Source organism: Engystomops pustulosus, chromosome 4, assembly GCF_040894005.1.
Source record: "Engystomops pustulosus chromosome 4, aEngPut4.maternal, whole genome shotgun sequence".
Taxonomy (NCBI): domain Eukaryota; kingdom Metazoa; phylum Chordata; class Amphibia; order Anura; family Leptodactylidae; genus Engystomops; species Engystomops pustulosus.
Genome location: NC_092414.1, coordinates 100,518,988 through 100,536,889, shown reverse-complemented (window position 1 = coordinate 100,536,889; position 17,902 = coordinate 100,518,988). Strand labels below are relative to the sequence as shown.

The window sequence follows — 17,902 nt, the reverse complement described above, 5'->3', positions numbered from 1 at the left end:
AAGTGATTATCTATATAAAGTCTTAAAAATCTGGAAGAAAGCTAAAGAACTTGGATGAATTACTTGAAAATGGCGAGAGAACAGAAACATACTCCAGGACAAGTACTGCAAAACCAAAATTTAGCAGCTGTGAACTGTGAGTCTTCTATAGCCTTTTTTCCAGGTCCATTTCTAACCAACTTTTATATGCCAAAACTTGTTTCAAAACCCCCATTCTTTTAAAGCTGCCCAATTTAAGACCATCACTTACAAGACAGAATAACTGTAATGAGTGTCTGACTTTGAAGAAGCTACCATGATTTCAATAGACATTGCATTTTACTTGCTACTCTTCATAAAAAGGCTGCTTGAGCTAACACCTCAATATCATCATGGGTTTTTGTGTCAGACGTTCATATTCCCGGAATACCCCTTTAAAGCTTCTGTTGTAAGTATAGTTCAGGTTTTTGCCCATTATTTAAACTGAGGAAACTAAGGAAGCATATGTGTGGCTTTCATTTGTTTGTACAATGTGTGAACTAGTGTATTATGGTTATCCAGATTTTTGATACTGGTATTTATCTGGTTTACAAGTGGGACTAATATATTAAAAAGATTAGTACGGACTTTGCATGGCATAAGCATAGCTGTACATAACATGTTTTTACAGTTGTACTTTGAAATCTGAGTACACTGTTTACACAATGACTACATGGGATGTTATAGCAGAAAATGTAATATTTACATTAGGATGATAAATATCTGATTTTAAAAATTTATTAAAAGTATAGAAAAATAATGGTTTATTGGTGCACTATGTCTGCAACCATTTATTTTACATTAAAGCAAGACATACAATAACACAATTACATCATAACTCTGTTCGTTACAGAAATTCTTGGTTGCAGTGATTGTCGTGCAGAAGCCAAGCATTATAAAATGGAATCACAAAACAAGTGCACTTAGCTATGTTCCACATAATGTAACATCATGAATTCTAACTAGTAATTTGTACTAGGGTATGATTTGCACGTCCAGGATAAAGCCTTGACATTGCACAACCGAGACCTTGATTAGAGTCTGAATTGCTATCTTTGTTCAGTGGTTTAGGTAGTATGTAAGATCCTAATGTGACCATTGCAGTCATCAAAAATCCATCTTAGATAATTTGAGTTGACACAGCTACAAACTTACTAGAGATCTTTACCCACAGATTGATTTTACAAAAAAGAAAGAAAAAAACATGGTACCGAAATAAATAAATTAAAAAAAAGAAGCTGATCACCATATGACCTTGAAAAAGATTCATGCTCTGTAGCTATACTTAGGACATCAAAGAAAATGAATAAACTTAATAATATTTGACTTTTTTTTAATCACGGTTTATATTGTGGCTAATAAATGCATCATTGATTAAAAATTAAATATCAAATACCTAGCTTTGTCCTAATATCTGCCAAACAAGCTCAGATTGTAACATTTAAAATAATCACTACTGTTCTGAGCTTTCTTGTTTTAATAAAGAAAAAAATTATTGTAAAAACAACAAAAAATCTGAAGGATTTATGCATAGATTGATTGAACTCAAAAAAGGTTTTATGGATTATTTAGCAATAGACTGTGATGATCAGTGGGTTCTGGATGCAATGTATCACCTTATCGGTTTGGCTTGGGGCTACTGCCTAGGGCAGTGGGGGCAAACCTATGGCACTGGTGCCAGAGGCGGCACTCGGAGCCCTCTGTGTGGGCACCCAGGCCATCACCCCAGAATGAAGTTCACCAGACAGGACTCAAAGAATCTTCCTGGAGAATCTTCCTTTAATATTAGACAAATTTGCCCTCCTCCTTTCAACTGTGTTGGTGTCCTTAGGAGGCTGAATGATTGAAAATTGTTAAAGAAAAAGGAGAAATAAATGACTGCTTAAATTGCTGTGCTGGCACTGTGCAATAAATAAGTGGCTTTTAGTTGAAGTTTGGGCACTCCGGCTCTAAAAGGTTAGCCATTACTGCCCTAGGGTGTCATCCAGGTGTCTCTGTTGGATTTCACCCAACCTCTGTACAGGGATCTGGGTTTAACAGTGAAAAGAACACAGGCATGGTTATTCTCAAAGTAATCCTGGTGTAGGTCCTAGTTGATATGGGCATAACAGATGACTCAAAAGTGCCAGGCAGACAATGGTCAACACTAGTGTGGGGTGGGGATAGAAACCAGTCAGCAATTAGAACCCAAGATACAGTCTGGAAGCCAAGCAGAGATCAAGCTGATTCAGGCTCAAGTGATCACCAGAATTTCATAACAGAATTAGAAATGACAGAAGCACCCCTCACAAGAACAATAACAAGTCTTAACGAAGGGAGTTGGGGCAGATTTATCAAGCTGTCTGAATAATCAGAATATTTCTAGTTGCCAATGGCAACCAATCACAGCTCCCCTTTAAAATATTCATGAACACTGGTAAAATGAAAGCTGAGCTGTGATTAGTTGCCATGGGCAATTAGAAATATTCTGACTTTCAGACAGCTGGATAAATCTGCCCCACTGAGTTGCAACAGATTTTGCTTAGGCTTTGAAGAGATTTCCTGAAATTTACCTTTTATCACTGGGAAGATAACTGGGCTTCATTGCAGGGAATCCTCAAGTAGTTTTATCCCTAAGACTGGTTTCTATTAACAACAATCAAACTGTCATTAGTAGGTGAGTCTAAGATGCACTAACAGTACTGAGGAAAAAGTCAAGCAAACAGAGCTAGGTGATGTTTATACAAGCACTGCTTAGGCAGCACTTTGGACAACCAATAGTTCAGGCAAATGAACATAGTAGGGTATTAAGCCTGGTCTGTAATGGAGTGGTCATGACACATTTGCACTTGAAACCTGAAACCTAGGGGATGTTTTTAATCACAAACAGAGGGATTTGGCAAGGGTCTTTAAATGGGTATTCTCATATTGAGGATTTATGACATCCACAGAATTGAGATCTCCATTAAGTGGTATGGAGAACAAGGCTCAGCATGGCAACCCTTATATTCAGCCCACTCATGGTACACTTCTATTCTCGACATCGGTGTGGGTTCAATCCAAGCGATAGGTTGGATCAATAGCTAAGGAGGAAGAACTTTGATGCACACCTAGCAGAGGATCTGTAGTGATATGCAGGTTGGTGTGTGGGGAAGCACAATAGTGCTGTCAGCAGAAAGTGAGCAGTGTTCAAGATGATCAAGAGGACGGTGGAGGGTGAACATGACTGCGGCAGTCATACACATTGTGAATGTCTAAAACTTAGGATCAGATAATTTGAAATGATGGAACAGCTGAATATAGATAAGCTCTAGAGAGCAGGGAGGGGGAACTGTGAGTCACAGGAGTAAAGTCTCCTCCCAGCAGTTGAAAGTGCTCCGAGACTCACAATCAGGACTACAGAGAGAAGAGAAGCTGGAAAATGTTACATAATAACAAGCAGAAACATTGGGGCACATTTACTAAGAATGGTTCAAACTGCACTAAGTGTGGCTTCCTGTGTATAATCCAGGGTGCGCCAGGTTCATCTTTTCTGGAGCTCGTCCATCAAGAATTTGGTGCTCCCTGAACTTGCGACAGAGAGCACCACTTTTTTTCTGGTCTATCTTCAACATGGGGCAGGTGACACACTTCTGTCCGACTGAGCACCGGAGCATCCCCTAATTTGTGTTGCATGATGCTTAGTGCAGCTGTGCCACAAAACGGCCGTGTGCAACACATTTATGGTGCAGACACTTCTTAAATACCTGTGCAAGCAGTTTACACTAGATTACACTTTGGAACTTTGCCCCATTATATTTTTTGTACACACTATAGACTACTGATTTCTGCAAAAGTGATACACAATTTAAGTATAACTAGTTAAGTTTCATATTTAGTATAAATATACGAATTTGAAAAGGTTTTAAAGTTCCTAAAACGACTATTCCATATTTAAAAAGTTATAGCTTTTTTTTTTTGGCAATTTCCCCTGTATGCATATTTCAATAAATAAGCGATGTGGTGTTTTGCAACCTCAATATGCATATGTGATTTCTATAATAATCATAATTAAGTGTTATTTTGCATAACATAAGTTGTTTTTTTGCCACAAGGTGATTTTGAAATTAGTGTTAATGATTCATACAAGCAGAACTAATGAGCTTTTAAAATAGTTTTCACTATTGCTTAGGAGATTCAAATAGGAGCAAGAGTGAAAATTAGTTTTCCCTTCATTATCATGAAAGTTAATATTGTTGATGCTGGTTTGGTATGGTAAATTACGTGATAAAGCTGTAATGGGCTTTGGATAAGATGAGCTGTTAACTAATAGATTTGGACTTTATCATGTCAGTACTAAATTTTACTACAGCTAAATGCTGTTTGCGTTTTATCAATATACTGCAGACTTTATGTCCACTTTCAATGCCCTGCATTAAATCAAGCTAAATGTTGTTAAATTGCCTCAATATAAAAAAAAATCTGATATTCAAATGGGAATAGGAAATGCTATTATGCCGGTTGTTAAAGTAGACTAGTTGCCCAATTACAATTACTAAACGTGAAAAGTTTGACAATCCGTCTCACGTATTTACCCCATTTAAAACCGCAGGACCAAGTTGTGTATTTGCCATCATTGTGTTTTATTTTTATAAATAGAAAATAAAAGAAATTGGATGACATGTTAATTAGAGAATATAGAAACTGCCGATACAAAATACTTTAAGGGAAATGGTCAAAAACAGTATAAATCTCAGTTAACACATGTGTTTGCACCTCTGTTGTTATCTTTTGTCACTAAAGTGAAAATAACTTTGATTATTTTGGATGAAAACATTTGCACTACAGCTTCTGTGTATTTTTTGTAAAATCACCAAAGGACTAAGGGGGTGGTAGTGCAAACAGACACCGATGGAAACCATTAAAAGTCCATTTAAATCAATGGACTTTTTAACTGAAAGTATTATTGTTTTAGTTGCAGAAGATAACAGAATGCAGGTGCCGGTGTGAACTGCACCTTACGTGTTCAGATATCCCAGAGAACCATTGATTGCACAACATGCTTAGAGCTGAATACTGGATAATGTTGCACATGAAATGCCTTGTGTCACATTCACCGGTTAAGGACCGGGCCTTTCCTGTTTTTTCATGTCCATTTTTCACTCCCCACCTTCAAAAATCTATAACTTTTTTATTTTTACATGTAAAGAGCTGTGTGATGACTTGTTTTCTGCGTAACAAATTGCACTTCATAGTGATGGTATTAAATATTCCATGCCATGTGAAAAAAATGCCAAATGCTGTGAAAATGGTGAAAAAACGCATTTGCGCCATTTTCTTGTGGGCTTGGATATTACGTCTTTCACTGAGTGCCCCAAATGACATGTCTACTTTATTCTTTGGGTCGGTACGATTAAGGGGATACCAAATTTGTATAGGTTTTATAATGTTTTCATACATTTACAAAAATTAAAACCTCCTGTACAAAAGTTATTTTTTTGATTTTGCCAACTTCTGGCGCTAATAACTTTTTTATACTTTGGAGTACGGAGCTGTGGGCGGTGTCATTTTTTTGCGAAATTTGATAATATTTTCAATTACTGTACGACCTTTTGATCACTTTTTATAGATTTTTTTATATTTTTAAAATGGCAAAAAAGTACCATTTTCGACTTTGGGCGCTATTTTCTGTTACGGGGTTAAACGCATTGAAAAACCGTTATCATATTTTGATAGATTGGGCATTTTTGGACGCGTTGATACCTGATGTGTATAGTATGGCAGTATATTGGGATTTTCCTCCTCATTCATTACAGTGTGCTATCAGCATTCTCCATGCAGCGCAACCCGACCGCCGCCATGAATACACGGCGGGCGGGCGCGAACTGGTTAATTAAAGGTTTTAGACCATTTTTTGTTAGTTTCCAGACTTTCCCATAAAAGCGCCATGGACTCTGGAAAAGCATCAGAGGATTCAGTCGTAGGACTCTACAGTTTTAAAATACTCCAGATTTATCATCCAGCATGATTTATCTGGCACAGAATAAGACAATGGGAAGATGTATCGTTCTATCTGTGCCAAAATACCAGAGTAATTTTCACCTGATGCCTAGTGCCACAGTTAATGAAGCTTTTATACAGACTTGGCTGGAAAAGGGGTTTAGCCTCAGGAAAAGGGGGTTTGACCGAGGCAGTGTGCCAGAAAATTGGTTCAGTACAGCAGTCCATTACTGTGGCGCAACTCGCCAGTCTTATACTGCACCCGATTAATCATCCAGCATCAGACACAGTGATTAATCTGATACAGCACAAGACTGGTCTGGTTCTACTCTGCACACTAATACATCTCTTCTAGTTAAGTCTAACTATGCACTGATTTATTCACCAGAATGTTGATAAATTGTTCTGTGAGTCTCAAACAATCTCTAACTGGTTTACTAACATTTGAGCGTCATCCACTACTCAGCATAAGCTGATCTCAGTTTATCTAATAAATAAAGCTAAGTGTCTGTATGTGTGTATGTCTGCTAAAGTAATCTGCACAGTCGCTTTCCAATGCTGTGGCACTTAGCAACCAATCACACCTCAGCTTTTATTTGCCACCGGTCATCAATCGCTTAGTGACTGCCCATATGGATTTCTCCGTCGGTCACTCAGGGGCCTTAGACCAGGCTGACGCGTTCGCGGCATGCCGTTTTTACAGCCATGCAGCATGGGACCTAATGAAGGTCCCCAGTACTGCCATCGGCAAATGCCTGCTTGCTCCAGTCCCTGAAAGCTCTGATTGGTTGCTATGGTCAACTAGAACAGTTTTACCTCCGATACTTCTGATAAATATCCATGAGTCGAGAGAGACAGAAAGAGATATAGACATACTGTAAATAAATAGATATACAGATAGATACAGACAGACTGGCAGATATAGATTGATAGATAAATAATAGATAGATATACAGATTAAATAGATAGATACAGAGTAAGATATAAAATATTTTTTGTTAACCCATTCTATTTTGTTATAGCTAAGAACAGTTATTTACTATATATTGGCTTATTCACTAAGGGTCTGCGGATTGCATTTCCGTCTGGTTTTCCAATGTTTTTGGGGATCGCGCTGATGGGACAGGTGTTTAGAAAGGGATTTTGGCGCACGCGATCACATTTTGGCGCAGCAGCACCGGCTTTCATGCAACACAAATTGGGGCTGATTCGGACTAAGCATGGGATTTAGCTTTAAAATTGTGTCGCAAGACAATGTGTCACAAGACAATTCACAAAGATGGTGAACTCCGGCAGAACTGATCGGGAAAACAACACATTCAGGAAATCGGGCGCGCAATCTTATTGAATCCCGGCACATTCGGGTAACTAAATGTGCCCCATGTTCAGGACTTGAGGAAAAAATCAGACTTCAGTAGAATATTGAGTGTATTGTTCTACATATTACAAATCCTTTAAAGCAAGCACTTACTAAGGGAAATATATTCCAATATAGGGTAAAGTTATTATTTTATTTTAGACAGTAGGATACATTGCTTTCCAAGAAACAAAACAAATACTGTTTGATCATCTTCTGTATATAGTTTACAGGAGAGATGGTGAAAACTTTGGATATCTACATAAATAATATAGCTAGAATAATTACTTCCCAAAGAACACTAGGTTGTTAAACATATAATTGAATGATGTTATAGGCAAAGTTAACTCTGAAGTTCATAAAATCAGACAAATGTGCTTTGTAGATGAAAAAGCCAATTATGTGAAACATGGCAGAAATACATTAATTTTTAAAAGCACTTCCAGCATATTTGTAGTAAATCTTGGAGCTGCTATTATATGTTTTCAGGAGAAATAATCCACTTTTATTATTCTGAGTTTATAATAATGGAAAGACTTGAAATATGAAATATGATGATGCAAATAAAACCTAAAAATCACTGAAAAGTAGAAACTGGGCATTATATAGTTTGGAGTGAGATGTTTATATTTTTAATTTGTAACATGTTGATCATTATGGAATTCAATGGCCTTTCCCTCTCTGTTGCTGACAGCATGATCTTTGTATAAAACATGTTTAGTGCAGGATATATGTTTTCATACCTGTCCTTACAAGTCATATGTTGCTGTTTGTGTTTTTAAAGAAAATGCATTTCAACTGTACCTAAAAGGATACCCCTTCGCTACCATGTTTTTCAGAAAATAAGATCTTCCCAAACCCTGCATGATTTTTCCAACTTTTCAGTGTAGGGCAGAAACATAAACCTCAACCCCCAAAAAAGCCCTAGTTAGAAGCATCTTTACCCCCCCCCCCCCCCAAATCACATGGATTGTGATTATAGATGCCTCAAAACTGGTGATATCCCCTTTTAAAGTTACATTGGTGAGTATGATTTTTTCATATACAGCACCAATTCCAGACTGTAACTTTAAGAGCCATTTACTCAATCAAAATCAAGTATGATAAATTCTGGGGACCTTGCTCATAAATCCAGGCACTGTAACTGTGTCTAAAATCAACATTTAAAATTATGTTAATGAGCATAAAGTGATGTGGGGGGTGTTAACAGAGCACCTCAATGCTGTGTCTTCACAGACTTTTTTTACTGTCTCACCTTCCCCCTGAGAAAGGCAGTAGAGAAAGTTTCATCACACAGCGGAAGGAGGGCGGTGCCCCTTACACTTTGTAACAGCCTGTACAGGTTAGGCCCCCTAATAGCACTTCAGGTTCATAAAGATAATTTTAAAAGTTTATTTCAGAAGGAAGGAGGCCATGGATAACAAATATAAGAAGATTACCAAAGTCACAGTGCCTGGTTCTATGAGTAAGTGTCCCTGGTTTATTTTTCTTGATTTTGATGGTAGGTTTCTGGTAACTATGGATATCTTTGTGTCTGTGAATGGTAATATTCTCCTCTGTAAAATATTCAGAAGATATTGCTGTTTGAAATCTTTCCATCTACCTCCAGATAAAGAAAAGGAGGGACCTGACATTGCAATGTGCTACAAACAGCTACATGTAAAAAAGGGCTCATGAAAAGCAAGTTCCATTGTTGGATATGAGAAATTGATGCTCCAAAAGTCTACAATATTATATTTGAATAAATGTTGATTTGAATAAATATAGAATTTTGTTCATGGGAAAAAAATTCCTTGAAAATAAGCCCTGACTTATTTTTCAGAGCAAAAAATAATATAAGGCCCTGTCTAAGTTTTTGATACACATGGTATCAGAGAGAAGCTACAAAAGTAAATACTTATCTTCGAGTTATCCTTCACAGTAATCAACTCAAAGTCAAAAGAGAAGAGACAGCCACAGGTTACAGCCTACAAATATGTGTTCTTTAAAGAAATTAGCTCACTTTATCCAATGTGGAAGTAACCATGGAGTTACCAATACAATTAATTATGCTTGTATAGCCTCATCAATCTGGCGCATACTGCAGCTTATCAAAGAAAAACTAAACTTTGAAGCATTTGGTTTAATTTCAGAAATGAATCAGGTTATCATAAAATGGATAATATACTGGAATATACTTAAAGGAAAACAACCACTTTGAATTCCTGTCTCTTGTGTGAAGTCACTCCCATGCTGGTAGAGGGAGGTGGCGAGGGCGAATCTTCTACCCATGTCTCTGGCTGCTAATGTACCGGCGTGTCAAAATTAAAGAAGACCAGCTCCGGGATAGAATGAAGAGAAGCGCAGGTATTTGTAGTTTGTTCGCGGTGAGCAGAGTATCTGAAAGTATTCAGAAGTCCCTTTCCTTCATAAAAGCAGACGAAAGATTAACTTTTTCCATACCTAAAGAATATTTCCCTTAATAATTCAGCTCTCTAAGGACTAACTAGGGACTGTTTATAAAGAATTTAGCCATTAGACACTTTATTGGGCTACTTTATCAATGGCGTACAGAGAGAGAAAGCTGATTTACAGCTTACATAAGAACACAGGGAAGGGGGAGAAGAAACACACAGGAACATATCTCTTCAACAAATAATATTGTCATTTTAGTATATGCCTTAAAATGTTGTTCAAATGTTTTTTTTGCTATCCTCATCAGACTAGCCTACTCCTGCAGTAGCTGTGTCTCCTGGCTGTGCTGATTTTTTTTGTGAGACCATAAAGTTGTTTACAGATACATTTTCCAGATGGGAGGAGCCACTGCTCCTTGCTCATTCTGGAGGGAGGAGGATGGTTATGTGCAAGTCAAGTGTGTGTAGCTGATAATAGGAGAACTGAGTGTGTTGCTCTCTAGATCCAGAAATATACTATACAGGTTAGTGAGGTATATGGTGCTCCCTGTTCCTTATCAACCTTTCCAGAACTTGTGCAGAACTTTCTCTGTCTCTTACTGCACATCAAGTTGTGTTATAGACTCTGCTATGACTATAGCAGGACACTTTGACTTCTTCTCTTGAATGGGGGCCATGCAGCGCAGTACCTCTCAGCCTCATGTCTCTCAGCTGCCAGTACAACCCCCAGTCACCTACTCCCATGACTTGCTCACTATCACTGAGATACCAAGGTCAGCAAGGCAGCTTGGTGGCAATCGTAGCTTACTGACAAGATGTGGTGCAGTCACTTGCATAAGAGGTTGAGGAACAAGAAAGATGTACTATGACATGAGCTGCTCACACACCCATGCTCTGATGTACAGTTCTAGGTCTCATCTTTTTTACATTTGCCCTATATGAAAAGATACAGATTGCTGTTATCATAAAAGATATCAGTGTATCTTCTTAGGGTTGACTTGTACTACAAGGCTTCTGGCAGTAGACCTTACAGAATGGTTTATGTGCCTTTTATACTGTGCACAGCTTATATCTAAACCATAAACTGTTTTTCAAATATGGACATCTCGGGGCTAAAAACACTTCACTGGAGAATGTATCAACCTAAGGATTAAGAAAAGGATAATTCTGTTTTTGTAGAATTCAAATGAGCAAACTAGATACATTTTTAGAGATTTAGGAGTACGTGTTGGATTTCTCACTACACAACATAGAGCAGATTTGTTTTTGACCTCTGATATTCAATAAAACTACTGTAGCACGTTTGTAATCTCCTCTGTGGATTAGCTTTCAATATAATTCACAGAGTTTACATATTTCTCCTGTAACTAAATACTTGCAGCTCATGTTACTGCATTATAATATTTCTGAGTGAAGAAAAGCAACTTGTACTACTTCTAATAAAAAAAGAGAGAAGCCTTTTTATATTTGCTTTTTTTTGTAAACATAATTTCAGATTTTCTCCTTTTTTGAGTATTAGTGGATATGCTGTTCCCCTAAGAGCAGAGCTACAAATCAGGTATTTGTAGAGCAGTGTGAAGGACAATCCTCAGGAGAAGGTGCACGGCGACTTCGGCCTCTGGCAGGTGGTTATGCTGCCAGACAGTTCTCTGCAAATTTCTGCCCGGCATAGAATTGCATTATAGCCTGGGCACTGCGATGGAACACCAAGTGCATTACCACTCTGCTGCCACAAATGGCCCCCCTCATACACCTCTAAGCCCACATGGTGTGGAGATGGCATAAGATGAAACTAGGTTATAAGCCCTGATAATCTCCTTCAATGTGTTTATTTACATTTCCATTTTTCAAATTGATCAATTTTGCCATGTAGACCATGGACTTCTACAGAAGTTATTGGGTCTGCAAAAAAAGATAATGTCATTTGTGTGCAGTCATTTTTTTTTTTTGGCAGATGATGCTTAGGAAGCAGGTATTTCAGATTCTAATTAATGTAAACCATATTTTTTTTGTGGATTTAAAAAGAATTGGATCAACAGATGCCATACGGACGATAAAAAAATGAATGTTTAACCCCCTAAGGACGGAGGGTTTTTCGGCTCATTTCTCGCTCTCCAACTTCAAAAATCCATAACTTTTTCATTTTTCCGTGTACAGACCTGTGTGAGGGCTTATTTTGTGCGTAACAAATTTTACTTTCCCGTAATGTTATTTATTTTAACATGCCGTGTACTGCGAAGCTGAAAAAAAATTCCAAATGTGGAAAAATTGAAAAAAACCCGCACGTGCGTCACGTTCTTGTGGGCTCAGTTTTTACGACTTTCACTTTTCGCTCCAAATAACATGCCTACTTTATTCTTTGGTTCGGTGCGATCGCGGTGATACCAAATTTATATAGGTTTTATTGTGTTTTAATACATTTTCAAAAATTAAACGAATGTGTGCAAAAAAGAAAAAAAAAATTTGCCATCTTCTGACGCTAATAACTTTTTCATACTTTGGCACACGGAGATGTGTGAGGGGTAATTTTTTGCAAAATGAGGCGACGTTTTCATTGCTACCATTTTGAGGTGTGTGCGACATTTTTATCATTTTATTTCATTTTTAATGTTATGTAAAAAGGTGTAAAAGTCACATTTCGGACATTTGGGCGCCATTTCCCGCCTCGGAGGTCACCGCCGCCCGTAACCGTTTTTATATTTTGATAGATCAGGCATTTTGGGACGCGGCAATACCTAATATGTTTGTGATTTTTACTGTTTATTATGTTTTATATCCGTTCTAGGGAAAGGGGGGTGATTTGAACTTTTAATATTTTATTAATTTTTTTTATTTTTTAAACTTTTTTTTTCTTTTTTTTTTCACTATCTTTTAGACCATCTAGGGTACATTAACCCTAGATGGTCAGATCGCTGCTACCATATACTGCAATACTTCTGTATTGCAATATATGGCATTTTTGCAGCACATTCATTACAATGAGCCACTGGCTCATTGTAACGAATCTGCAGCTGCCAGATAGCCTCGTGTCAAAAGAAGACACGAGGCTACCATGGCAACCGATCGCCGCCCCCCGATGACGTTCGGGGGCGTGGCGATCGAAAAAAAGATGGCGGCGCCCGCGCGCCGCCGTCTTTTTAATGCCGCCGGCGACTTTGCCGGCGGCAACGGGGGGGTTAATAGCCGCGATCGGTGCTAGCACCGACCGCGGTTATTAGCGGTGGGGGTTTTATGCATTTTGCAAAAACCCCCACCTTTGTATGAAGAGGACTCAGCCCGTAAGCCCTCATCATACATCCCTTATACCTCTGCGCCGTAGAGCTACGGCGCAGAGCGTTAAGGGGTTAAACAATACTGACACAAAACTGATGCGTTTTTTGCAGTCATGCAATGAACACCCTGTGTGAAGAAGCCCTTAAGAGGTTTTTATATCTAATTCAAACAAACCGGAGGGTAGTGTCTTTAGATCCTATGTGACATACAATGAATTTCTTCCTGGTGAATTAAAAAGAAGTCTGCAGCTCAAAGGAGATCACATTTTGTCTTTAGTGTTAATTTAACGATCACTGTTAATTGATAATTCATTAAGTCATTCCCACCCAGAAAGAATATATGTCATCTTTCATAAAGATGTAAGGAAAGAAAAATGAGTGTTTTGTCTGGGGCTGCCACTTAGTTGTATTGGAAAAGGTAAATCATAAAATTAGCATATTGAATCCAAACATATATGTGGCCAGTAAAGTATCATTGAATATTACTGCTAATTTGACCTATTTAAACAACCTATCATTTAAATCCAAAATTCTGCTCGTAGTCAGAAAAATCCAATAATAAATAATATTGTAACCAATAATACAAGGTCTTTGTTCTATAAAACAGTGTTAATATCTTACTGTACCTTCCACTCCACAGCACAGCAATGCACTTCTCCAAAAAGATTTAAACTATATCACTGTTCAATTTCTTACAATATTGTATCCTGGAGACTGAACATCCCAATATGTCCCAGCGCACTCTGAAAGCAGACAGAACATTTTTTTTCATACAAGCCAAATCAATTATTGTTCTTCATCTTTTCATTCTCTGATGACAGCCATATGGAAGAAGTTTCTCATTCTTTATAAAAACATGCCAGTCTGCACAGGCTTTTAAATTTTACAGCTGAATGTATTTTTGTTTTTTTAAAAATACAATATTTTTAAATTCCTCACATAATTACAAATCACATTTTCTACTGAGCATATTTACATGCCTGACAAATGCCAAAAAGTCATCCTTTTGTCAAATAAACACAAACAACAAGAAAATGTGGATAGGGTGTGGGTAACTTCTACCTGGGCACTTGAGTTCAGTTCACTTTTTTCATTCATCGATGTCAAGAAACTGACTTAAGTTACGGTTGTGGGCTCTTCCTGTTGGAGCAGGAAGAAGTAGATAGTGGTAAAAAAGGAAGCTATGCAAATGTGTGATGTTTACATCTCAGAAATTTCCTGTGTTTACGATGAATGTAGCAGGAAGAGTATGTTTACTTTATGTCAACTTGGTTTAATATATTAGGATATTATAAATCCCTAATTAGGAATAACTTATATACAAGTGTAAGCAAACTAGTAGTGGAAACGTAGGGGAATATAAAAGTTTTTGGAACATAACTATAAATAAATTGTTTAATAACTTTCTGTGTGTGCCATTCTTTCTGAAAAAAAAAATTAGAAAGAATGGTACACACGGCCAAAGAATTGTACTCCAGTACAGCCAGTAGTTAGATACATGAGTAGGTCAAAGCCTCCTGATGTATGCAGCGTGGTGATGGGGTTTTCTTCTTTGTATTGTATATTATCTATCTTTATTATTAGGGCACCATTTACACCAGGGAGGATAAAATAGACTGTATTTGTGTACGTAGGTTTTCTCTTTGTGCCTGAGTTATTTTCTTTCTAGATAAATGTTCTTGTTTTTTCACTTTCATTTCTTTGTACCAAATAAATTGTAAGTTTGTATATTTGGTTAAACTTAAGGTTAAATCTTAGGTCAATTCTGGGTAAAACTTTGTTCTAGTTTTAAAGTATTGTTTTACCTTGTATAATCTTCTCAGTTCATGTTCACTGCATTGGACAATGTGTTTGATTTATTTGTCTCCCGTCACATTAAAATACATTTACTTTAGTAATATATTACAAAGAATTACCATAAGGTGTGAGGTTACATCAGAAATTGCCTGTTCACACATTGTATATCTGTTTAGACTTGAATATTTTGCTGCTGAGCGGTTGATGTGTTACATTCATATTATGTGTGTTATATCAATGCGTGTTGAAAAAGCAAAAAGCCACTTGAAAATAACTACTGCTGAAAAGTACAGCCTTTCTGAAGCCTACTGTTTTGGAAAAAAATGTATGCAATTTTGAAACATACTGTAAGGCAATATCATTCTTTAACCCCTTGAAGTTATATATCCATCACAGGTGATTCCTGCAATATACTCTTTGAGAGACATATACCGTATATACCGGCGTATAAGACGACTTTTGAAGACAGAAAAATCTTCTGTCTTCTCTGGGGTCGTCTTATACGCCGGTAATCGTCTTATACGCCGGTAATGACGGCGTATAAGACGATCGCGGTCGGGTCCCGGTGCATGGAGAGGGCTCACGGGCTGAGCCCTCTCCATAGCCGGTAAGTCTTTGCTGCATATTGCGGCGCCTAGTATGACGTCAGCAGCGGCGCGTCATACTAGGCGCCTGCCGGGGAAGATCAATGGCGGCGCGGAACACTGAAGACGAGCCGCGCGAACATCGGGGCCACCGGAGGGTGAGTATAAAAGTTTATTTATTTTTTAATGCTGTGCTGTATACTACTGGGGGCAGTGCTGTATACTACTGGGGGCAGTGCTGTATACTACTGGGGGCTGTGCTGTATACTACTGGGGGCAGTGCTGTATACTACTGGGGGCAGTGCTGTATACTACTGGGGGCAGTGCTGTATACTACTGGGGGCTGTGCTGTATACTACTGGGGGCTGTGCTGTATACTACTGGGGGCTGTGCTGTAATGGTAATGTTGTTGTTGTATGCCTTATGTTTATGAGCGACAGTTTTCCTGCTATATACCTGCATGTCCTAAGAATTTAAATTAAAAAAAAGGACCATGTTAAATTCAAATCTGTTTTTTTAAAAATTTTTACCGGTGTTTTGTATGCGTTGGAAAAGGGGTAGTCTTATACGGCAAATATATCTTAAACTCTATATTTTAAACAGGAAAGTAGGGGGGTCGTCTTATACACCAGGTCGTCTTATACGCCGGAATATACGGTAAGTCACAGTAATCTCATGGATAGTGCCATTGTTTCCTCAAGATACAAAAAAGTGTTCCGTTAAAAAAGCCCTTGTTTTTGACATCTGCAGTAGTTGGATGGAAACACATTATTGTAACCCTAAAAAGGCAAGGATAAGAAAACTAAAAATATCACAACGGTCAAAACTGACTTTGGTGCCATGGGGTTGTTTTGCATAGAATATTGTATAGAAAACACTTAAAAAATATTGGTATTTGCCTTTTAGCGTTTTTTTCCATTTAATAACATTTAGTAGTGCTTACCTTTTTAAATATTCCAGGAATATTGTAAATATGTCAACACCTGCTGTTTCAATCGATGGCCTTTTGTTATTCACCTGATTAAATTTGCCAGGCCTGTCACACGTTTGTTTGTTTTTTATCAGTTTGCTATCTATGATTTTCGATGCCTGTTGATATATGCAAGATAAGAGTAATTGTACTGTGCTATGTAGATGCAAGGATAAGCGAAATGGTACAATGTATGTGCTGTGCCGATATATAAAACATTAAAGTAGAAGCACTTTATCCAGAATAGGAGTTGTATTACCATGCAGTCAGTATATAAAGAATATCAACAAATCATTAATTAATCAAGGATTATGACTGACATTACATGGGACAAGGGACCGAATTCTGCCAGTGTGTATAGGCTAAACAGTGAAAAAAATTTTATTGTTGTAAAGCATGTGAACACACACCAAAGATGCCATGCATCAGAGTTCATAAAAACATTTAAAAAGTGTAAACATGCACATCAAAGCTAACCATGTGGATCAAAGTCTATCCCAGAAATCCACAAACAGCCACAAGTTAAAAAAGCAGTTAGAGACAACTCCCTACACCATGTAAACATCTGTAACTGGTAGCAGCAGTACAATGCAGTACTGGAAACCGTAAACACAGTGAATGACGTATACTGTTATAAGTTAATTCGCTCCTATGTAACAGTACAAGTAAACAAATGAAAGAAAATAGATCAATACGGGTTGTGGAGCCCCTCTGAGTAAGATCCAGGACCAAATCAGTGCAACAAAGCTGTTCAGTGAAAAATACTTAGTAGGGGGGAAGGTTAGGTCTATGACTTGCGGACGGAGGCACCCCACGGGTTACGTCGCAGTCATGGTGTGTGCTGGCTAATACAGCAGAGAGAAGAAAGAAGAGGAGCCGTGGCGAGCTACATAGGGAGAGTCTTTATAGACTCGCGTATAAGCCGAGGTGCGGTTTTTAACCACCTTTAATGTGCTGAAAAGCTTGGCTTATACATGACTATATATGGAATGTATAATTATGTTTAAGTAGATTAAAAAAATGTAATCTTTTGTCCAAAAGAAGATTCTTTATTATGCTAAATTCTGAAGCCAATAACTTTTCTATAGTGCACGCAGTTGTTTACGATTGTCACAGGTGCTCCCGCAACCCATATCACGGGTCGTGGGCTTACCCGCGCTCCTCTGTACCCCCGCTCCTCAGTACCCGCTGGTGCACCGCTGACGCGACTCACGTGTGACCCACGGGCCCCTGCTCCGGAGCCACAGCCGGTGCGTGCGCGTCCCTGTCTCCCAGGGCATGCACACGCCGGCTTCAGGAAATTTAAAGGGCCAGCGCACCGTTAATTGATGCTGGCCACTTCCAAGAAGGCTATTTAAATCTGCCTCTCCCATCACACCCTGCCAGATCTTCGTGTGCTAAGAGAACGCTTTTTCTGATGCCTTGTGCTGTTATAGAGACTTCCCATTGTGACCCCGGTAATGTTCCTGACTACGCTCCTCTGCCGCCTGCCTTGACGTATTGCTACGTCCCTGACTCTGATCCCGTGTTGCCCGTCCTGACCTCCTGCCTGT

The 17,902-nt window shown here is 38.2% G+C and overlaps 1 protein-coding gene across 4 annotated transcripts in view; it reads left to right on the top strand.

The window, feature by feature from the left end:
• Nucleotides 1–17,902, top strand: part of IMMP2L (inner mitochondrial membrane peptidase subunit 2) — a 734,073-nt gene that overhangs the window by 518,945 nt on the left and 197,226 nt on the right. The gene's annotated exons all lie outside the window — the stretch shown is intronic.